Source organism: Bison bison, unplaced genomic scaffold (genome assembly GCF_000754665.1).
Source record: "Bison bison bison isolate TAMUID 2011002044 unplaced genomic scaffold, Bison_UMD1.0 scf7180017864035, whole genome shotgun sequence".
NCBI classification, from domain to species: domain Eukaryota; kingdom Metazoa; phylum Chordata; class Mammalia; order Artiodactyla; family Bovidae; genus Bison; species Bison bison.
This window is the reverse complement of record NW_011494607.1, coordinates 1069777-1076258: the sequence shown is the minus strand read 5'-3', so window position 1 is coordinate 1076258 and position 6482 is coordinate 1069777. Positions and strand designations below refer to the sequence as shown.

At 36.6% G+C, this 6482-nt stretch overlaps 1 protein-coding gene across 7 annotated transcripts in view; it reads left to right on the top strand.

The window, feature by feature from the left end:
- The window catches only part of L3MBTL3 (l(3)mbt-like 3 (Drosophila)), a 104923-nt gene that overhangs the window by 1952 nt on the left and 96489 nt on the right, over positions 1-6482 (top strand). For 6 of the 7 annotated variants that reach the window (XM_010834641.1, XM_010834640.1, XM_010834638.1 and 3 more), the window contains exon 2: positions 1463-1536. The exons of the other annotated variant lie outside the window; for it this stretch is intronic. The gene's annotated coding sequence lies outside the window, so the exon portion shown is untranslated. The remainder of the gene's footprint in view (positions 1-1462; positions 1537-6482) is intronic. 7 annotated transcript variants of the gene reach the window in all.

Below are 6482 nucleotides of genomic sequence, written 5' to 3'. Positions count from 1 at the left end.
AAAAAACGGAGTCTCTTTCCTTATGCAACTTCCTCGGACGCTGCGAGCACGGCCCTTCCCCCCTCCCTGCATCCCTCGGCAGGCTCCTTGACCACCTCGGGTCTACCGCCAGAAAAAAAATGCGTTAGAGATCATTCACAGTGCACCGAAACAAAAATAGATTTTTGATTGTTCTAAGTTTAAGTTAAGGGAAACTGAGATGAGGAATAAGAAGGGGGGGAGGGAGCGGCTGGAGCGAGTGCGTCGAATTTTAATTTTCCTAGAATGTTGTTTGTGATAGCTTTATTGCTGTGGGGAGCCCGAGAGTCTCCGTACTGGCTAGCTCGGTCGCGTGGATTTTTGCGCAAGTTTTTAGAAAAACACTGACTCGAGTAGAGCATTTCTCCGGAAAGTTTCAAGTGCAGCAAAATAGCGAACGTGCAAAACTGGCCAAGGGGAGACCTCTAGTGGTTAGACGCGTCTTTAAGTTCGGAAGGCCGAGAGCAAACTTTGGCCTTTACTTTTTAGCTACGTAGTCCGTTCAGACGTGGAAGTGATTAGACGACCTGAGCCAGGGGCCAGATGTTGTATGAGAGGATGCTGATCAGAAATAGAAAGTTTAGTAAATCGGAGAGCAAATGAAATCTAAGGACCCAGCCTTCCAGTTGGGGTACTTCTATGGGGAAAACACTTTGCTTTTATTCTGGGATTTGAGATCGGTCACTCTCTGGATTAGACGCAGTTGTTTGATTTTTTTTTTTTTTTAATATTTGTCATTGTCTATACATTTGATCAACCTTTAATCGGGAGTGACGGATAATTTCATTTGAATGTTAATAAAAATACGAAGTGCAATACATGTTTAAAACTTTGAAAAAATGAAAAACACTTGTGTTTGAAAAGGCTCATATAAATCATTTTATATGAGCTAATCATTTTATTCTCTAGTAAATATAATTTAAGGCCTTATTTTGTTTTTTAAACACATAGTCATATATAAAAATGAATGACCCCAATTTACCTCTAAGAGTGTAATTTTGTTTCAATGGTTAAGACTTATTTCTGAATACTTTGTATAATTTGGGATTTAAACACTTAAATATATGGAAAAAACTTGCTTACATAGTATCTATTCTTCTGCCGGTGTGTGTTCTGCAGGGTAACTTTAAATAAGAGAAACAGTGAGACAAGTTAAAATGAATCAAATGATCCTGGGAACTTTCATTTGCTTGTCATACAATGGAAGAGACTTTAACAGGGGAACTTAGGGTAGGGCAGTGATATAAATGTAAAAGCAATTTCACCTCATCCAAAGCTAGTTTATTTGTGTGTGTGTGTGTTGTAACATATTAAGTAGTAGTGTACAAAATTATGCAATGTCAGTAATTCAGAATTTGAACTTATTATCTATGAGTTTCAAGGCTTCTTTTTTTAAAATGACAATACTTTGATTTTATTTCTCTTCTCTTTAAATCGATGATAGACCTCCAGGAGAAGTCTTGAGGGTGAACCACAGTCTTAAAGACCATCAGATAATTATTTCTTCACTGCCACTAGGTAAGAGTTGTGTGTTGAAACAAATTGCTTGATATACTTGCAAATATTAAAAGCTGCATTTGAGGGTAAGGAAGGAGAGTGTGGAACAGAGTTGGCAGAAAAACATCATTTTGAAAGGGGTGCTTTGAATTCATGAAAGTCTTGACCCTGATTGTGACTGAAGCTCCAATTAAAGCATTATGAAAAATTAAGAGATTGTTTTGGATAATCTTTGGATTGGCTTTTTACTGGATTCTTAATTCACACTTCAGTTGTACCTGTTCTTTACTGAAAGTAAATAGTTTTATTCTTTGGAATTGAGGAAGCGGGAAATCTAGAACAAAGCAATTGTGAATTAATATAGCTGTTGTAGAAGTATGCTGTGATGTGGAAAGTTCTGGAACTTGGTAAAATTTTGTAGGTGATATTTCCAATAAGATGTTTGGGCACGTTTAAGTAACTTATCTTCTATGGCTCAAATCCTATGGTGGGCTGATGTGTGCCAAATATCATTTCATAGTGTTATAGTGAATTTCCAGTGTGTTAGCATAAACTTGTCAACTTTTAAGCATATCACCACAAGCAATACAGCTGCTGCCCAATAAAGATCTCTTTGGTAATTTTGGAGGGTGCTGGTTAGTCTCCAGTAATCCAGGGCCTACTCTCAGAACAAAGGTCATCCTCAGGCAAAAGGGAACCCTGGGTAGAACATGAAAGTACATTTGTGCGACTCTAGTGCTTTTCTACTATTCATGATGGTGATGTTTAGTTGATAAGTCATATCTGACTCTCTTGCGACCTCATGGACTGTAGCCCACCAGGCTCCTCTGTCCCTGGGATTTCCCAGGCAAGAATATTGGAATGGGTTGCCATTTCCTTCTCCAGGGGATGTTCCCACCCCAGGGATGGAACCCGAGTCACCTGCATTGGTAGGCGAATTCTTTACCACTGAGCAACTAGGGAAGGAAGCCTCTTCTACTTTTTATAACTTTTTTTTAATCGTTCCCTTTCTTTTTCTGCTTCATTTCATTTTCCTTTTCTGTCTCAGGTATTAAAGGAGTTGCTAATTCTTGTTTGGCAAAACAAAAGAAAACAAAAAGTAGCAGGACTAATAATCCTTTTTTAAAAAATTTTGAATTTTATATGGGAGTGTAGTCGATTAAAAACGTTGTGAATAGTTTCAGTTTCACAGTAAAGCAACTGAGCCATACATATCCATGTATCCATTCTCTCCCAGCCTCCCATCCAGGCTGCCATGTAATATTGAGCAGAGTTCCCTGTGCTATATAGTAGGTCCTTGTTGGTTATCCATTTTAAATATAACAGTGTGTACATGTCCATCCCAAACTCCTTAACTGTCACTTCCCACCACTCTTCCCCGCTGGTAACATAAGTTTGTTCTCTTAAGTCTGTGAGGACTAACAGTCCTTATTGAGCCACGTTATAACCATGGTAGGTGTGGTCTAGATGTCAAAACTGAATAAATACCACTATAAAAATGATTGTCAAAAAGGAATTTATTGACATTTTCTGCTCGTGGATCACCTTGAGAAGTATAAATAGCAAAATAAATAGATGTCCATGTAGGTGATGCAGCAGAAACAAGGGGGCGAGAATGGCTGACAAGAAGATCGCAGATGGAAGTAGAGTTCAGACAGAGTGAAGTGTGTTTCCTAGGATGGTTAGTTTCATGTTTAGATATGCTGAGTGGAAGACAGTAGTTATTTTTATTCATTTGGGGAATCATTGTGATTGTAGGTAGAGTGCTAGAATAGGAATCAGAGGACAGTTTAGCCACTAAATATACCACTTTATGTAAATCACATTAACTCTTTTAGCCTAGATTTCCCCTTCTGGAAAATGGGAGTGACAATGCTTGCCTTGGTCTCTTTGTTGAAGGGATCAAATAAGGTTTTGAGAACTATGAACAATTATTCAAATGTTTGGTAGTCATATTATCATTTTACCTTAGCCAGGTTTTGTGAAAAGGGCAGAACAAAAGGTAGGTTTTTAAAAGCTGAACAGAGTGATTTAACTCTTGGCTAAAATAATTGGTTTAGTTTTTGGTGTACATATTATATGGACTTGCTACAATGCTTTCAGGGGATATTTCATTTCTTTAGGAAAATAGTAGTTTCTCTTTTATGGCTTTCTTGAGCGAAGAGACCATGTTTTAAAATGGGGCTGAATACAAATTGTGTTTTATCTCAAGGTAGTCATTTAATAGGTAGGAGTTGGTGAAATAAATATTTAAATATAAAATAATACCAAATTGTGGAAATGGTAGGGTGGTGAAAGTAGAGGGGTTGGTGTGAGGGGAATTTATGTACTGTAATTAATATTTTAGTTAGCATGGGTCTGTTGGGAAATGAAGATGACAAAATAGGTAACTGGAGTAGTAAGAATTTAAACTATAGGGACCAGAAACTGGGTCCTGCAAATGACTGTGAATTTCAGGGGTGCTCCCTGTAGGGCTTTTTCCTCCCTACGTTTTCTAGAACTCTTGGCTGCTTTATTCTAATCCTAATCAACTATATATTATCTAGATAGAAAAAAGAAAATCACAAGTCATTGTTTTCAGTTTGATAATACTGAATTTGCCAAACTCTTGAGAAGTTTTAGCCTATCTCTCTTATCTTGTAAATTATCCAATCAATACTCTAAGAACCTAGAAACCCAGTAGTGGAGGAAAGAAGAAATAATAGTTCCTGTTTAATTAGTCCCTGTGTAATTGAAGGTTGGTTCTTGAATAATTCTGCTGTTTTGTTTGATAGTTTATTTCTAAGACATACATATATCAACCAAAGCTATTTATAATAGATGCAGTTAAGACAGAAAATTTACAAAAGAAATCATTGAGTTGGCCAGAAAGTTCATTCGGATTTTTCTGTAGGATGGTACAGAAAAGCCGAATGAACTTTTTGTCTAGCCCAATACTTGAGGTAGTGTGGACTAGGGTACTAGTCCAACTTGGTGTCCCAAAGTTGGGTAACCTGCATAATTCCTCTAGTGGTATTTCTACTAGTTAACTGATTTTTATTGAATTCTTACAGTGCCAAACACTGCAAGACCAGGTCTTTGCTCTTGAGGAGTTCCCTACACCCTTACCCTGGGAGTTTGATTTATGAAGTCAAACTGAAAAGCCTTTAAGTCCTTTTTTAGGAGACAGGGTGGTTTGCAGGAAAGAATAAGGACTTTTGAGAGGCACTTGTGTAAAGTTGACTGATTCTGGATGCACCTCCAGTTTCTTCCTCGGAAGTGAACTTATAGTTAATGACTTGGGTAGTGATTGAAAGAATTACATGTGTATTAGGTTGAATTGGTCAAAAAGTTCATTTGGGTTTTTCTGTACCATCTTACAGATGAATCTGAATGAACGTTTTGGCCAACCCAATAATAAAGCTTTATTATTATTACTTACTATTCTTTCTGCAAGTCAGTGTTTTATGTCAGTCAATAGATATTTATTGGGTATCTTTGTAACTCTGTTGGAAAGTGCTTTACATAATTAATGCATAGAATAGGATGAAATAAATGACTTTGTTGGGGCTATGAAGAAAGCAACAATCTTTGGCCTTAGTGTGTTTATAGTCTATTGAGGAGATAATCCATACACATACAATGATAACTACTAAAACAAAGCTGTGGTTCAGTGCTGTAGTGAAAGGTCGAGGTAAATGCAGTGGGTACTGTGTCGGTAAGTGTGTCCCTAACGTAGGGACCTGCAACATGGGGCGCCCTTTGCAAAATACTGTGAAGTGTTAATATAGTCAATGTAATTGTATATTGAGTGCCTTCTGAATGTCAAGCATTAAGCTGGATATTTTACATTCATTCATTCATTCACTCATTCATCTAACAGAAACTTACTGAGTGCATTCTGTATGCCCAGGTACTGTTTTAACAGTATTATCCCTAATACTTTCAGTAACCTTGAGTGTTTGGTATTATTAATTCTCTTTTAGAGGAAACCGGTCCTAAGAGATACTTAGTAACTTGTATAAGTTCATATGCAGCTTGGAAGGGCTGGGACAAGGGAAAATGACACTGGCTTTTGTCTTGTTATGTCTTTAACTTTCTAATTTTCAAAATAGTAATTCTTAACAATATTTCCAGGAAACACATTTCCAGATTTTGAGGAGTATATTTGCTTTTATACATTGGTTCACTAAGATGAGCAATAGCAAACAGGTGTAAGAAAAAAATGATGAGAAGAAAACACTGTTTCTTCACTTTACTCTTTCTTCCTCCCTTTTTAAACGTTGGGGAAAGACTTAGTTGTACTGAAAAGAACACCTTGGTCTAGTTCATGGCCTTGAAATGATCATTAGCTGTTAACAAAACATTACTGAAATTAGGTTTGGTAATTACTGGGCTTATTTATTAAAAGGTTTCATCTGTTCTTTGTAGGAAGAGACCTGATAAGGCAGTAGGGTTTGTTTTCAATTAATTTAAATTAATTGATAAATTAAGTTTAAATCAATTAATCATCAATCAAAAGAATAAGACCTAAATTTACCATTTTGTGAACTCAAAACATGATGGAATTTATTGATTATAAAAAAAAAAATTAAAATGAGGGATAGAGATAATAATGGTGAGAAGCTGGAGACAGGGAAGAATGTAGAGTATGAGAATCAAAGTTTAAAAAAAGATACCAAGGAATATGACTAAGAATATATTCACCAAAATGCGATAATTACTGATATTATGCTCTAACCAGAAGAGTAGGCCCATTTACAAAATAAAGTGAAGAGTCTTTGATTCATTAGGTGGTTCTGGTTTATAGTGGGAGTCATATGACATTCCTGTTATTTGAGTCATGGTCCATCGAGCAGAGCTTTAATCTTAACTTCAGAGGATGCTGTTGCAGGCATTGGTTATAGGGTGATGGACTGTTTCTCCTTTGTTGAAGCTCTATCATCCAACAAATTTTTTTAAGCACCTGCTGTATGTTGGAGCCTTTC